The sequence below is a fragment of the Cricetulus griseus genome (genome assembly GCF_003668045.3).
Source record: "Cricetulus griseus strain 17A/GY chromosome 1 unlocalized genomic scaffold, alternate assembly CriGri-PICRH-1.0 chr1_1, whole genome shotgun sequence".
Classification (NCBI taxonomy): Eukaryota; Metazoa; Chordata; class Mammalia; order Rodentia; family Cricetidae; genus Cricetulus; species Cricetulus griseus.
Genome location: NW_023276807.1, coordinates 27,923,861 through 27,940,747, shown reverse-complemented (window position 1 = coordinate 27,940,747; position 16,887 = coordinate 27,923,861). Strand labels below are relative to the sequence as shown.

Genomic DNA, 16,887 nt, shown 5'->3' with positions numbered 1-16,887 from the left:
CTTACAGATATCAGGTGCAAGATCAGGCCACCAAGTCCAAGAGGGGTGCACTGCGGTTTTTGACCACACAATGTCGCCTTCTTCATTAAGCACTTCCCATGTCAATTTTTGGGTAACATGAGGGTTATTCCCCAAGGTTAGGGCTACGGCAAAGGCGCAGCTTAAGAGGATTGTCACTGGCTGCCACTGTCCAATTATTTTCGCGGTTGTTTTCATTTTGACTGGGTGCCTTTTTTATGTGGGAAGCATGGATTCAGGTAGCAATCCCGTCTACCTTTACAGCAGCACTAGATAGGGTCCTTTCCACCGAGGCTCAAGCATGCCAGCGCAATGTCGTCTGACCAAGACTGAATTTCTGACCTGGAATCAGTGGGCCACCTCGGTGGTCCCTGGAGTGTAGGCTTCTTTGATCTGATCCCAGATCTGTGTTTTGACAACTTCTAAGGCCTTTAAGTGGGTAAACAGAGCAGAGGAGGAGGGAGAGACAGTGCAAGGATCCAATATCCCACCTGACTCAGTCAAGGGGGGCGGTCCCCCATGTAGGATTTCGTAAGGGGTAAGGCTGAAACGTCCAGGTGTATTTTGGACCCTAAGGAGCGCAAAGGGGAGGAGGGTCACCCAGTCTTTGCCGCCAGTCTCAATCGCCAATTTAGTAAGGGTCTCTTTTAGGGTTCTATTCATTCCTTCTACCTGTCCTGAGCTCTGGGGTCTGTAAGCACAATGTAATTTCCAATTAGTCCCCAGTTGGGTGGCCAACTCCGACTTACCTGGGCAACAAAAGCCGGCCAGTTGTCTGAACCAATTACCTTGGGGATCCCAAACTGGGGCAGGATTTCTTCCAGTATCTTCTTGGTTACCATTTGAGCAGTTTCAGACTTCGTGGGAAAGGCTTCCACCCATCCTGAAAAAGTGTCTATAAAAACTAGAAGGTACTTATTACCATATTTTCCTGGCTTAATTTCAGTGAAGTCTACCTCCCAATAAATTCCCGGCCGATCTCCCCTCATTCTTTTTCCGGGTTCTTTGAACGATCCGGCAGCTTCATCCCAGGAATGCAAGGATGGTTCAACATACAAAAAACCATTAATGTAATCCACCATATAAACAAAATGAAAAAGAAAAACCACATGATCATCTCACTAGATACTGAAAAAGCCTTTGACAAAATCCAACATCCCTTCATGATAAAGATCTTAGAGAGAACAGGAATAACAGGAACATATCTAAACATGATAAATGCGATATACACCAAACCAAGAGCCAACATCAAACTAAATGGAGAGAAACTCGAAGCGTTTCCTCTAAAATCAGGAACAAGACAAGGATGTCCACTCTCTCCATACCTCTTCAATATTGTACTTGAAGTTCTAGCTAGAGCAATAAGACAAGAACAGGGGATCAAATGGATACAAATTGGAAAGGACCAAGTCAAACTTTCACTATTTGCTGATGACATGATAGTCTACATTAGTGACCCGAAAAACTCTACCAGGGAACTCTTACAGCTGATAAACACCTTCAGCAAGGTAGCAGGATACAAAATTAACTCAAAAAAAAAAAATCTGTAGCCCTACTGTATACAGATGATAAACTCAATGAGAAAGAAATCATGGAAACATCACCTTTCACAATATCCACAAGCAACATAAAATACCTGGGGGTAACACTAACCAAAAAAGTGAAAGACCTATACAATAAGAACTTTGAGACTCTAAAGAAAGAAATTAAAGAAGATACCAGAAAGTGGAAAGATCTCCCATGCTCTTGGATAGGCAGAATTAATATAGTAAAAATGGCAATCCTACCAAAAGCAATCTACAGATTCAATGCAATCCCCATCAAAATCCCAACACAGTTTTTCACAGACATTGAAAGAACAATACTCAACTTTATATGGAAAAATAAAAAACCCAGGATAGTCAAAACAACTCTTTACAATAAAAGATCTTCTGGAGGCATAACCATCCCTGACTTCAAGCTCTACTATAGAGCCACAGATCTGAAAACAGCTTGGTATTGGCACAAGAATAGACAGATAGACCAATGGAATCGAATTGAAGATCCAGATATTAACCCACGCACCTACGAACACCTTATTTTTGACAAAGGTGCTAAATCCATACAATGGAAAAAAGATAGCATCTTCAACAAATGGTGCTGGCACAATTGGATTCGAACATGCAGAAAATTGCAGATTGATCCATACCTGTCACCATGCACGAAACTTAAGTGCAAATGGATCAAAGATCTCTACATAAACCCAGCCACACTGAATCTTCTAGAAGAGAAAGTGGGAATAACCCTTGAACAAACTGGCACAGGAGAACGATTCCTGAACATCACGCCAGAAGCACAGACACTGAGGTCTGCAATCAATAAATGAAACTGAGAAGCTTCTGTATGGCAAAGGACACAGTCAGTAAGACAAAACGACCACCCACAGAATGGGAAAAGATCTTCACCAGCCCCACATCTGACAGAGGACTGATTTCCAAAATATACAAGGAGCTCAAGAAGCTAGCCACCAAAACACCATACAATGAAATTAAAAAGTGGGGTGCAGAACTAAACAGAGATTTTTCAACAGAGGAATCTGAAATGGCTGAAAGACACTTAAGAAAGTGCTTCAAAATCCTTGGCCATCAGAGAAATGCAACTCAAAACAACTCTGAGATACCACCTCACATCTGTCAGAATGGCTAAAATCAAAAATACCAATGACAACCTATGCTGGAGAGGTTGGGGAGAAGGAACACTCCTGCATTGCTGGTGGGAGTGCAAACTTGTAAGACCACTTTGGAAAGCAGTATGGCGGTTGCTCAGAAAAATGGGAATCAATCTACCTGAAGATCCAACCATTCCTCTCTTGGGTATATACCCAAATACTGCATGTCCATACAACAAGGACATATGTTCAACCATGTTCATAGCAGCATTGTTTGTAGTAGCCAGAACCTGGAAGCAACCTAGATGCCCCTCAACTGAAGAATGGAAAGAGAAAATGTGGTACATTTATACAATGGAGTACTACTCAGCAGAAAAATGCAATGAAATCTTGAAATTCGCAAGCAAATAGATGGAACTAGAAGAAACCATCCTGAGTGAGGTAACCCAGTCACAAAAATACAAACTTGGTAAGTACTCACTCATATATGATTTTTAGACATAGAGCAAAGGTTTACCAGCCTATAATCCTCTTCCCCAAAGAAACTAGAAATCATGAATCACTCTAAGGGATAAATGGACCCCAGGAACGGGAAGTGGCATGAACTCCCGAGCTAGTCGAGAGCATGAGGGCAGGGGAGTGGGTGCTGCCACAATAAGAGCACAAGAATAAGAGTAGAGGAGAAGAAATGGAGGAGCAGATATATTGAGTTGGGGGAAGAATAGAGGAGAGAGAGCAGGATGAGAGATACCATATCAGAGGGAGCCACTATAGGTCCTAGAAGAGATCTGGAACTAGAAAGATCTCCAGAGACCTACAAGGATGACACGATCTGACAGTCCGGGCAGTGGAGGAGAGGACAGCCTAGAAGCCCTTCCCCTAGAATGAGATTGATGACTACTCTCTATGCTATCCTAGAGTCCTCATCCAGTGGCTGATGGAAGCAGAGACAGACATCCACAGAAATACACTGAGCTGAAATCTGGAACCTAGTTGAAGAGAGGGAGGAATGAAGAACGAAGGGGTCTGTACCAGGTTGGAGAAACCCACAGAAACAGTTGGCCTGAAAAAGGGAAAGCATATCGACCCCAGACGCCCTTTGGGAGGCCAGTACGGGACTAATCCAGCCCCCCTGATCATGGATGCCAATGGGGAGGCCCCTGCACTCCTGGGAGCCTCTGGAAGTGGACTGGCGTTTTGCCCTGGTGTGTGTGGGGGGGACTATGAGAGCCCATCCCACTTGAAGGGATGTGCTCTGCCTCTGGACACATGGGGAAGGGCCTAGGCCCAGCACAGGAAGATTTGGTGGACTTGGTGGAGCCCCAATTGGGGGCCCCACCCTGCCTGGGAGTGGTGGGTGGATGGGGTGGGGATAGGTTGGAGGTGCGGAGGTGGGGGAGAAGGAATGGGGATGAGGGGAGGGAGAGGGAGAGGGGAATTACATGTGAAATAAGCCTGTTCCCTAACTTGAATTACTAATAATAAAAAACAAAAAACAAAACAAAAACAAAAACCAAAAAAAAAAAACAACAACAAGCTCTGGTAATGTGTCATCCGGGCGTTTGTCATCCAGCGGTCGGGAGGCTGCCACACAATACTTTCTAAAGCATGGGGAGCGATTACAGTCACATGCTGAACCAGGGTAAGCTTATCAGCGTCTTTTACAAGTAAGGCTACTGCAGCAATGGCTTTCAAGCAAGAGGGCCACCCCCTGGCGACGGGGTCTAGCTTTTTAGATAGGTGGGCCACCGGCCGCTTCCAGAGCCCCAGGGTCTGAGTCAGAACTCCACGGGCCACTCCAGCCCGCTCATCAACATATAGAGTGAAAGGCTTAGTCAGATTTGGCAGGGTCAACGCGGGAGCTGTGAGCAGGGCAGTCTTTATTTTATCGAAGGCCCTTTGGTGCTCCTCCGTCCAGGTGAATGGGACCTTTTCTTTAGTGAGTGGGTACAGAGGGGCCGCCAGCATGGTGAACCCCTGTATCCAGAGTCTACAGAAACCCGCAGTTCCCAAAAACTCACGTACTTGTCTCGGGGTGGTGGGGGTCGGGATCTGCATCACAGTCTTTTTCTGTGCTTCAGTGAGCCACCACTTCCCTTCTCGGAGGGTATATCCTAGGTAGGTCACCTCCGAGCAGCATAACTGGGCTTTCTTGGCAGGCACCCGGTACCCCAACTCACCCAATTCCTTTAGGAGCTTTCTGGTCCCGTCCAGGCACAGTTCCTGGGTCGAGGCTGCGAGCAGTAAATCATCTACATACTGAAAGAGAGAAATCTGGGGGTTCCGTGCCCTGAAGGGCGCAAGGTCATGGTGGAGCGCTTCATCGAAAAGAGTCGGTGAATTTTTGAACCCCTGTGGCAACCTAGTCCAGGTCAGTTGACCCGTATGTCCTCCTTCGGGATCTCGCCATTCAAAAGTGAACAGGGGTTGGCTATTCGGATGTAACCTGAGACAGAAAAAGGCATCTTTCAAATCCAGAATGGTGTACCAGGATCGTTCAGGCGGTAAGGAACTCAGCAAGTTGTAAGGGTTGGGCACGGTTGGGTGAATGTCCTGTACTCGTTTATTGACTTCTCTCAAGTCCTGGACAGGTCGATAATCATTGGTTCCAGGCTTACGTACCGGCAGGAGGGGAGTATTCCAGGGGGACCGGTAGGGAATCAGTATGCCTTGTTGTAACAGTATCTGGATATGTGGTCGAATGCCTTCCTTAGCCCCTTGAGTCATGGGGTACTGTCTGACTGAGACGGGGGTGGCAGCCGCTTTTAATTCTACTACCACGGGTGGCACTTGTTTAGCCAGTCCCATTTCAGTCTGCTCTGCCCAAACCTCTGGAAAAGCTGTCAGCCATTCTTTAGGGGGCAAAACCCCAGTTTTGGGTTCATGCAGGCGATATTCTTCTTCTAGACTTAGAACTAAGCATGTTATAGGGGCTTCCCCCAGGTGACTTCTGGTCCCTTCGGGGTGAACTGGACCTGAGCCTTTAATTTGGTCAACAAGTCCCTTCCCAGAAGGGGCGCAGGGCACTCAGGAATCACAAGGAAAGAGTGAGTTACTTGGCTTTTTCCAATTTCTAAACTTCTTTCAGTTGTCCAAGGGTAAAGTTTGCTCCCAGTTGCTCCTATGACCAGGGTTTTTTTCTATCCTAACTGCCCTAATGGTTTAGTCAAAATTGAGTGTTCCACCCCCGTATCTACTAAGAAATTAATGGGGTTCCCCTCCACAGAGAGAGTTACCCTAGGATTGGGGAGGGGGACTGAGCCCTGACTCCCCTAATCTTCCTCGAGGGCCAACATCTTGGGGCCCTTTTGTTTATCCGGGGCCAATCTCTGGCCCAGTGTCCTTTTTCTTTACGGTATGCACATTGGTCTTTTTCAAGTTGTATTCTCTGTCCTCCCGAGGGTCTTCTTGCCCTGTTGCCCAGGTACCCTGACTGTCCTCTCTCTGACCTTTCTCCGCCTACTACTGCGGCCAAAATCTTAGTCAAATTCCTCTCCTGGCGGCGATCCCGCTGATTCTCCCTCTCTTCTGCCTCCTTTTTTTTTTTTCTTTCTTGTTTTTCTTCCTCGGTCTCTCTCTTGTGATACACTTTCTCTGCCTCTTTTACTAAATTCTGCAATGTATAATCCTGGAGCCCCTCTAATCTCTGCAACTTTTTCTTGATATCAGAGGCCGACTGTTCTATAAAAGCCATGGCTACAGCCGCCTGCTGTCCCTCTGAGGAGGGATCAAATGGGGTATATCTCCTGTATGCCTCCATCAGTCGTTCTAAGAAGACAGAGGGTGGCTCTACTGGACCCTGTAAGATTTCTCTTACCTTTGCCAAATTGGTGGGTCACCACACGGCCCCCTTGAGACCTGACCCTAGAGCCCGACGGTAGACCGTGTGACGCCCCCTACCTTCCGCAGAGTTGTAATCCCAGTCAGGGCGGACCAAGGGAAAAGCGGCATCTATAAGATTAGGGAGATTGGTGGGGGTCCCATCTGGTCCTGGAACATTCTTTCTGGCCTCTAGAAGGATCCTCTCTCTTTCTTCAGTCGTAAAGAGGACCTGCAAGAGTTGTTGACAGTCGTCCCAAGTGGGCTGATGAGAATACATCAGGGACTTGAGGAGTCCCGTCAAGCCTGAGGGGTTCTCTGAAAAAGAGGGTGGTTAGTTTTCCACTTGTACATATCGGCTGATGAAAACGGCCAATACTGCAGTGGGACTAATTCCCCTGGAGCTGGGGCGGGTCCATAAGCTCGTAATGGTAGCGCAATGGTGGAATCAGGTCCTGCGCCAGATCCCTATGGGCTGCGGCCCCAGCGGCTTCGAGTCCCGGCTGCTGGCCCTATTTTGGAGGCAGTCTGGAAGTCCATTGGGGCCTGTGGGGCTGCATGAGGAATGGGTTGAGGATATGAGGGAGGAGGGTGGTCAAGGAGGGAGACATCATCAATTTCAGGATAGATCCGCGGGGGAGCTGTTGGAGTGTGCGCTGTCGAATCTGAAGGACGCACTTTCCGTGCGGCCATGGCTACGGTCGTTGTCCCTATTCCCGATGTCCAAGGTTTCATCCAGGGTGGCGGGTTTTGGACTAGGTCCTGCCACACAATAATGTATGGAACCTGATCAGGGTGTCCCCCTGTGGCCTGAAAAATAATTCGCTTGACAGCGGAAATAATAGATAGATTAAAAGTTCCCCCCGAAGGCCATCCTACACTGAAACTTGGCCATTCGGAAGAACAAAAAGTCCACCAAGGTCCTTTTCTGAACTCGACAGAAAGATTATGAGTCCGAGTCTTAACGTCCGTCCAATGGTCCAGGGTCAGTGTTAGTGGGGTCGTCACAGTCTGTCCCATGTCTACCTCTATTACACACACGACAAAAACAATCACCACGACAGAAAGACAAGAAAGCAAAGCGAGCTGTCGACCTCGAGTCGACCAGTAATTCTGAAAGGAATCAGACGGCCGGGAAATGGCCCTTTGACACAGATCGTCAAGGAGAAAACTTATCTCCTGACCTTTTCCGTGGAGGTCCACCAGGCGTCCCTGGTCTTCCTCCTGTCCTCCCAGGACATCTCCCAGGGCGAACAAACGGTGGACACCTGGACACGTGTATCCCCGTCCACTCCGCTCCTCCTCCTGGAGAGCGGCCTCTAAAGAGCGTTTGCGAAAACAAAACTGCGATCGCACCAGATTTTTGAACAGGCCACAAACAAAGAGTCACAATAGAACAAAAATTCTTACCTCCAAGTGGGTCTAGGACCCCTGGGTGGTCACGCAAATCACGGACGAGCCCCCAAATGTAAGACCCCTGAAGGGACACCCTCACTCACCATAAAAAGGGGGGGACTAGGGAGGAAATAGGGGAAGCCCAAAGTTACACATTAACTCATAAAGACAAAAACCACAAAGGGGGGGGGGGAGGACTAGGGACGAAATAGGGGAAGCCCAAAGTTACACATTTACTCATCAGTTAAACTATGTGGACACACCTGGGGCGTTTGAACTTTTCACAGAGGTCGTTGGGACATCCTGTGGTTATTCCAGGAGCTGTTTTTTTTTTTTTTTTTTTTCCATGAGAGTTCCGGGAGCGGCCACCTGCAGGGGACGGGAGCCCCCAAGGTGACGAGCCCATGTTCTTATAGACAGCTAGTAATTTTTACTCTTCAATGCAATATACTTGATCTTCTACTTTTCCCTTTCTCCTCCTCCCATAGCTCCTCACCCACCTACCACTCAACATCATGATTCGTCTCTAAAAAGTTAAGAAAGAAATAAAATCAAACAAATAAGCAAACACACACCAATAAATAAATAAATAAATAAATAAACCATGGGGTTTGTTTTGTGTTGGCAAACTACTCCTTAACATGAGGCCTTCAGTGAAATATATCTATACCTAGTATCCCTCCATTGAAGAAAATTGATTTCCCCTCTCCCAGCAGCTATCCATTACAAATAACTTCTTTGCTAGGGTGTTTCTGACCTTGTTACTGTTCTATTGGTGTGAAGAGACACCATGACCAAGGCAACTCTTAGAAAAGAAAGCATTTAATTGAGGGCTTGCTTACAGTTTCAAGGCTAAGTCTATTGTCATCATGGCAAGTAGCTTAGCAGCACACAGGCAGACATGGTGCTGGAGAAATAGCTGAGAGTTCTATATCATGAGCTTCAGGGAGAGAGAGAGCAAGCCTGGGACTAGTGAAGGTTTTCAAAACCCCCAGTGACACACTTCCTCCAACAAAGTCACTTCTACTCCAGCAAGGCCATACCTCTGAATCCTAATCCCTTCAAACATTTCCACTCCCTGATAACTAATCACTTAAATATATAAATGTATGGGGGCCATTCTTGATCAAACCACCACAAAGTCTGTACCCTTGCTGGGATTTTGTCTGGTTTGAATTTGTACAGAGAGTATACATGCCATACAGCCAAATTTTGTCTAGAAAAGTATTTTTTCTTGGAGTCATTCACTACCTCTAGCTTTTACAATCTTTCTGGTTTGTTCTAAAGTTCAAACACTCATTGACACATTGAAGAAGTTGTTGCTCAAAGTAGCCCATACAGCATGTATACAGTCTTCCTAAGGTTTAAAAAGTAATTTGAATAACTACCATCCACTGTGCTGAGTCATGGTAATTATATATATGTCTGTGTGTGTGTGTTGTACATAATGTGTATAATTGTCATAGGGTTTTTATCACTGTGAAGAGACACCATGATCATGGCCACTCTTATAAAGAAAAACATTCAATTGAGCCAGTAGCTAGGCAGTAGAGGGATAGGTGGGGCTGGTGCTCAGTAAGTAGGAGGAGAAAACTAGGCTAGGAGAAGCGGGAGAAGTGACAAAGAGAGAAAGAGAGGTAGGTTCCTGGGACCAGCCAGGCAGGAAGCTGCCAAACAGACACTGAGGAAGCAGGAAAGCAGGACATACAGAATGAAAGAAAGGTAAAAATCCCCAAGGCAAAATGCAGATGAGGAGAAACAGGTTAAGTTGAGTTATAAGTACTAGTGAGACAAGCATAAGATAAGGCCAAGCACTTAAGAGTAAGAGATACAGGATCAGGGACTGTGCTGTGATGTTGTGCCTCCTAGTATCATCCAAAGCTATACTCATAAAATCTCACCACCACTGCCTTAATGTAAGCTGAACAAGGGTGACACTAACAAACATGCCTAACCAGACAGGGGTAATCCCATGAGGCCTCAACCCTACATAAAGAACTACAAGTTCTCACCAAGAAAGAGTGCACCAATTTTTTATCCAGTGCCAAAAGATCAGTCCTAAAAACATACATTCAAGTACCATTATATGGACTCAATAGGTTATGTTCAGGAATATGTATGTATATACAAATTTATGTCTGCATACCATAACAGTCAATGAAAAAATGAAGTCATGCATTTGAAGGAAAGCAGGAAGGAATACATAAGAAGATCTGGAGGGAAGAAAGGGAAGGGCAACACCTTGAAATTAAATTAAAATATGAAAATTAAACAGACAAAAATTTCTTACAAGGTAAGTGGGCAGAAGAGAAACAGTTTTCTAATATAAGAAGTCACTTTGGACATCACTGGGCTACTCCCGCTCCCACGCAGGGTGGAAGTGAGCTTCAGCCCCTGCCTTGGGCCTGACTTCTGCCTGCCCACTCTGAGAACTCCAACCTAATTAAGTTAACTACATTCCAAAAAACATAGGCAATAGATAAACCCACTTTACCAAAAGCCAAAAGAAACAGCGGGGTAAATCCACACACAATACTGCCACCAACAACAAATCAAAAACAAACAATAATTAACACTCAATGGTCCTTAATTTCTCTCAATATTAATGTTCTTAACTTGCCTATAAAAAGACACAGGCTAACAGAATAAATACGAAGACAGATTCTATCCTTTTGTTGCATACAAGAAACACACCTCAACTTCAAAGACAGACATTATCTCAGAGTAAAGGATTGGGATAAGATTTTCCAATCAAATGGACCCAAGAAACAAGCTGGTACAGTTTCCCTAGCATCTAGCAAATTAGACTTCAAACTAAAATCAATCAAAAGAGATGAATACGGTCATTTCATACTCATCACAGGAAAAATCCATCAGGAAGAAGTCTCAATTCTGAATATCTATGCCCCAAATAAAAAGGCACCCACTTTCATAAAAGAAAAATTACTAAAACTCAAAATCGCACATAAGACCACACACAGTTACAGTGGGAGACTTCAACAACTCACTCTCACCACTAGACAGGACCACCAGAGAGAAACTTAACAAAGAGACAAAGGAACTAACAGCAACTATGACCAAATTGGGATTAATAGACATCTATAGAACATTCCATCCAAACACAAAACAGTATGCCTTCTTTACAGCACCACATGGAGCCTTCTCAAAAAATCAACCACATATTCAGCAACATATCAAACCTCAACAGGTACAAAAGTAATGGAATAAGCCCCTGTATCTAATCAGACCACCAAGCTTTATAGTTAGAATTCAATAACAACACAAATTGCAGAAAATCTACAAACTCCTGGAAATTGAATGATGTGCAACTGCACCCTTCCTGGGTCAAGGAAAAAATAAAGAAAGAAACGAAAGACTTCCTGTAATTCAATGAAAATGAAGACACAACATATGCAAACTTATAGGACACTTTGAAAACAGTGCTAAGACCAAAGTTCATAGCATAGTGCTCACATGAAGAAATTGGAGAATAGTCACATTAGAGACTTAACAGCACAATTGAAAGCTCTAGAACAAATGCAAGCAAATTCACCCTGGAGGAGTAGATGCCAGGAAATAATCAAACAGGGCAGAAATCAATAAAGTTGAAACAAAGAAAACAATACAAAGAATCAATGTAACAAAGAGTTAGTCCTTCAAGAAAATCAACAAGATAGAGAAACCTTTATCCAAACTAACCAAAAGGCAGAGAGAGAACATGCAAATTAACAAAAATCAGAAGTGAAAAGGGGGACATAACAATAGACATAGAGGAAATACAGAGAATCTTCAGGTCATACTTTGAAAATCTGTACTCCACAAAATTTGAAAAGTTAAAGGAAATAAACAATTTTCTGGATAGATATCACTTACCAAAATTGAATCAAGAACAGATAAGCAACTTAAATAGACCTATAACACCAAATAAACTAAAAGCAGTCATGAAAAGTATCCAAACAAAAACAAAGCTCAGTGCCAGATTGCTACAGTGCAGAATTCTACCAGAAGAGCTAATACCAATACTCCTCAAATTGTTCCACACAATACAAGAAGAAGGATCATTACAAAACTGTTTTTACGAGGCACAATTACCTTGGCACCCAATCCATACAAAGACACAACTAAGAAAGAGAACTACAGACCAATATCCCTCATCAACATTGAAGCAAAAATACTCAATAAAGTACTGGCAAACTTAATCCAAGAACACATCAGAAAAATCATCCACCATGATCAAGTCGGCTTCATCCCAGGGTTGTAGGGTTGGATCAACATACAAAATCTATCAATGTAATACACCATATAAACAAACTGAAAAGGAAAAACCACATGATCATCTCATTAGATGCTGAAAAAGCCTTTGACAAAATCCCAACATCCCTTCATGATAAATCTCCTGGAGAGATCAGGGATAACAGGAGCATACCTGAACATAATAAAAACAATATACAGTAAACCAACAGCCAACATCAAACTAAATGGACAGAAACTCAAGGTGATTCCTCTAAAATCAGGAACAAGACAAGGTTGTGCACTCTCTTGATATCTCTTCAATATTGTACTAGAAGTTCTAGCAATAGAAATAAGACAACAAAAGGAGATCAAGGGGATACAAATTGGAAAGGAAAGTCAAACCTTCACTATTGACAGATGATACGATGGTTTATGTAAGTGACCAAAAAACTCTACCAGGGAACCCAAGAGCTGAAAACACCTTCAGCAAAGTGGCAGGATACAAGATTAACTAAAAAAAATAAGTAGCCCTACTATATTAAGACAATAAATGGGCTGAGAAAGAAATCAGAGAAACATCACCCTTTACAATAGCCAAAAATAGCATAAAATATCTTGGGGAATGCTAAGTCAAAGACATGTATAGCAAGAACTTTGAGTCTTTAAAGAAAGAAATTAAAGAACATATTAGAAAATGGAAAGATCTCCCATGCTCTTGGATAGGTAGGATCAACATAATAAAAACAGCAATCTTGCCAAAAGTAATCTTCAGATTCAATGCAATCCTCATCAAAATACCAGCAAAATTCTTCACAGACCTTGAAAGAACAATACTCAACTTTATATGGAAAAACAAAAGACCCAGGATAGCCAAAACAACACTGTACAATTAAGGAACTTCTGGAGGCATCACCATCCCTGATTTCAAGCTCTATTACAGAGCTATAGTCCTGAACACAGCTTGGTATTGGCACAAAAATAAACAGGTAGGCCATTGGAATCAAACTGAAAACCCACACTCCTATGAACACCTGATTTTTGACAAAGAAGCTAAAATTATACAATGGAAAAAAGAAAACATCTTCAACAAATGTTGCTGGCATGACTGGATGCTGGCTTGTAGAAGACTGCAGATAGATCCATATCTATTGCCATGAACAAAATGGATTAAAGACCTCAACATGAATCCAACCACGATGAAACTCTTAGAAGAGAAAGTGGGAGGTACCCTTGAAGAAAATGGTACAGGAGACAGCTTCCTGAACATTACACCAGTAGCACAGACACTGAGAACAACAATCAATAAATGGGACATCCCAAAACTGAGAAGATTCTGTAAGGCAAAGGACACACTCAACGAGACAAAATGGCAACCCATAGAATGGGAAAACTTCTTCCTCAACCCCACATCTGACAGAGGTTTATCTCCAAAATTTACGGAGAACTAAAGAAGCTAGTTTCCAAAACACCAAACAATCCAATTAAAAATGGGGTCCAGACCTAAATAGAGAAATCTCAATAGAGGAGTCAAAAATGGCTGATGGACACATAAGAAAGTGTTCAACATCCTTAGCCATCAGGTAAATACAAATCAAAACAACTCAGAGACACCATCTTACTCCTGACAGAATGGCTAAAATCAAAAACACCAATGATAGTTTATGCTGGAGAGGATGTGGAGAAAGGGGAACACCTCTCCACTGCTGGTGGGAGTGCCAACTCGTACAGCCACTTTGGAAATCAGTATGATTTCCTCAGGAAAATGGGAATTAGTCTACCACAATATCCAGCAATTCCACTCTTAGGCATCTGCCCAAAAGGTCCACATTCATACAACAAGGACATCTGTTCACCCATGTTCATAGCAGCATTGTTTGTAATAGCCTGAATCTGGATGCCACCTAGATGCCCCTCAACTGAAAAATGGATAGAGAAAATGTTATAAGTTTACACAATGGAGTACAACTCAAAGGATAAAAAACAAAACAAAACAATGAAATCTTGAAATTTGCTGGCAACTGGATGGAACTAGAACAAACCATTCGGAGCGAGGTAACCGTAACCCAGTCACAAAAAGATAAAAATGGTATGTACTCACTCATATATGGATTTTAGACATAAAACAACGGATTACCAGACTACAATCCACACCACCAGATAAGCTAGGAAATAAGGACCCTAAGAGAGACATACATTGTCCCCTGGAGAAGGGGAAAAGGACAAGATCTCCTGAGCAAATTGGGAACATTTGGGAGAGGAGAGGGAGCTAGGAGAATTAGAAGGGGGGAAGAGGAGGACATGAGGGAGTAGGAAGGTTGAATTGGGGGAAGAAAACAGGAGAGCAAGATAACAGATACCACAGTAGAGGGAGCCATTATAGGCTTAAAGGGAAATCTGGAACTAGGGAAATGTCCAGAGATCTACAAGGGTAACACCAACTAACAATCTAAGCAACAGTGGAGAGGCTACCTTGAATGCCCTCCCCTGATATTGAGATTGATGATTATCTTATATGCCATCCTAGAGCCTTCATCCAATAGCTGATGGAAGCAGAAGCAGACACCTACAGCTAAACACTGAGCTGAACTCTGGAATCCAGTTACAGAAAGGTAAGAGTGATGAGCAAAGGGGCCAAGACCAGGCTGGTGAAACCCACAGAAACACCTGACCTGAATAAGGGCGAGCTCATGGGCTCCAGACTGATAGCTCGGAAACCAACATAGGACTGATTCAGACCCCCTGAAAATGGATGTCAGTGAGGAGGCCTGGGAAATCTATGAGGCCTCTGGTAGTAGATCAGTACTTATCCCTAGCATAGGAATGGACTTGGGAGTACACTCCACATAGAGGGATGCTCTCTCAGCCTAGACACATGCAGGAGGGCATAGGCCCTGTTCCAAACGATATTGCAGACTTTTAAGATCCCCCATGGAAGGCCTCACCCTCTCTGGGGAGCAGAAAGTGTATGGGATAGGGTGTTGGGGATATCAGGGGAGAGGGGAGGGAGAGCAAACTGGGATTGACACTTAAAACAAACACTTAAAAATTTCAAATTTAAATTAAAAAATGGATGAAAGAAAAAAAAGAAGTCACCAGTTAGCCTCAGAAGGCCTCTACTCACAGAATGACCAGCACAGTGGAGAAATTGCACTGGATGTGCTATGCTGGCAGAGACAGTAATGGTATTAATAAAGGCATTTCTACACTTTCTTTTAGTCAGGTCCTGCTGCCCAAAGAGGACTAAGGGTCTATTATGGATATGAAAAGCACCCCCATGTGTTTAAGGATTGGTCCTGTTTTTTAAACTTCTGGAAACATTAAGAGGTGGGGTCTGATTACAGAAATTCAACCAAGATCACTGGGGTAGACTTTTGGAGTACCTTGCCCCTGGGCAGTATATTTCATGTCATATTTATATTCGTATTATCTGTGTCTTCTCTCTCTCTCTCTCTCTCTCTCTCTCTCTCTCTCTCTGTGTTCTTCCTGTCTACCATGAGCTAAGCCTAGAGTTTCTACAACTTGATCCTGTTGTACCATGATGTTTTATTTCACAATCGGCCCAGAATATTGTTAAGAACAAAACACAAAATAGGTAATTTTTCATGGTGATGAAAACCATGAAAACACTGTATCCATGACTGGAAATGCAAACAGCCAGAGATGTAACATAGGCACAAGAGGACATGTTAGGTCTCAATCATCATGTTCTCAAAATGGACCAATTTTGACAACAATGTCCTTCTAAATGTTACTGGTAAAGCTGTTCTTTGAAAACAAAGACAGATAACAAGTCTCCCAAACAAATCAAAAACAATCATTCTTATATCACCTGTGTCTGCCTTATGAGAAATGCTAAAGTAAAGCCGAACAAAATGGAGTCATTAATAGATTGGCAACAGGTAGTTTATTAAAGGGATAGTACTCATGAAAGGGCCAGTGACCAGGTTTACAACGGAGTGACTCAAAGTTGTCCGCTTAGCCAGGCAGGAGAGAGAGGAAAAGGGGCCATGTGCATGCCTCTCTGCTACTTAAACCCTTGCTATGTCACTCTGACCACACCCAAATGGGCGTGGTCAGAGGCACCTGTGGCCAGTCTCACCAGGCCTGTTCAGCAGTACCTCTAAACAGGATTACTCCCTACAATTCCCCTTTTAGTCTACAGAGGATTTAAACTTAACAGTGTAAGTTATCTATAATTAGCAATTATAAAGGTGAATTTCAAGAAGACATAATAATCTACTAATATCACATCCTAACTATGTCTATTCCAACTAAACCCTAAAGTCATCTGAAAGAGATGTCCAAGCCTGAACACCTCCTTCTAAACCCAATCCTAAATAATAGGAAACTAGCCCTAACTAGGTGTCAACAGTGGGGGAAGGGGGCATAGTATTCTCCAAGTTACTTCCTGCTGAAATGGAACTCGACGATAGCCTCGTGATGTCCTGTAGGAAGAAAATGTTAGTGTAGTGAAAGTCTTGAATGGATTATATCCAGTCAGAATTTGGCAGGAGATGCATGATTGAAGGTCTAGGTTGAAGTCCTTGTCTTGATTGAAGTCCTTGTGTTTACTGAAGTCAGTACCTGAAGCTCTGGTCCGAGTGTCAGTTCCAATGACGCAAGTTGGATCCAATGAACCCAAGGAGGTGTGGCCCATTTTCTTTTTGGAGAGTTCAAGGATTGGCATTAGGAAGTTCTTCATTGGCTGTGGGGAACTCAAACATATATGTTAGCAGAGCAATTTTTACTTTTATATGTATTCATACCAGGAAAGG

At 43.5% G+C, this 16,887-nt stretch overlaps 1 long non-coding RNA gene across 1 annotated transcript; it reads right to left on the bottom strand.

Moving 5' to 3' along the window:
• Positions 1 to 4,988: 4,988 nt before the first annotated feature.
• On the bottom strand, positions 4,989 to 7,718 carry LOC113832315. Its single transcript, XR_003479528.1, has 3 exons — positions 7,669 to 7,718; positions 6,566 to 6,716; positions 4,989 to 5,111 (listed from the first exon to the last, which is right to left on the bottom strand). It is a non-coding gene; the product is annotated as an uncharacterized LOC113832315 (long non-coding RNA).
• Positions 7,719 to 16,887: the final 9,169 nt, after the last annotated feature.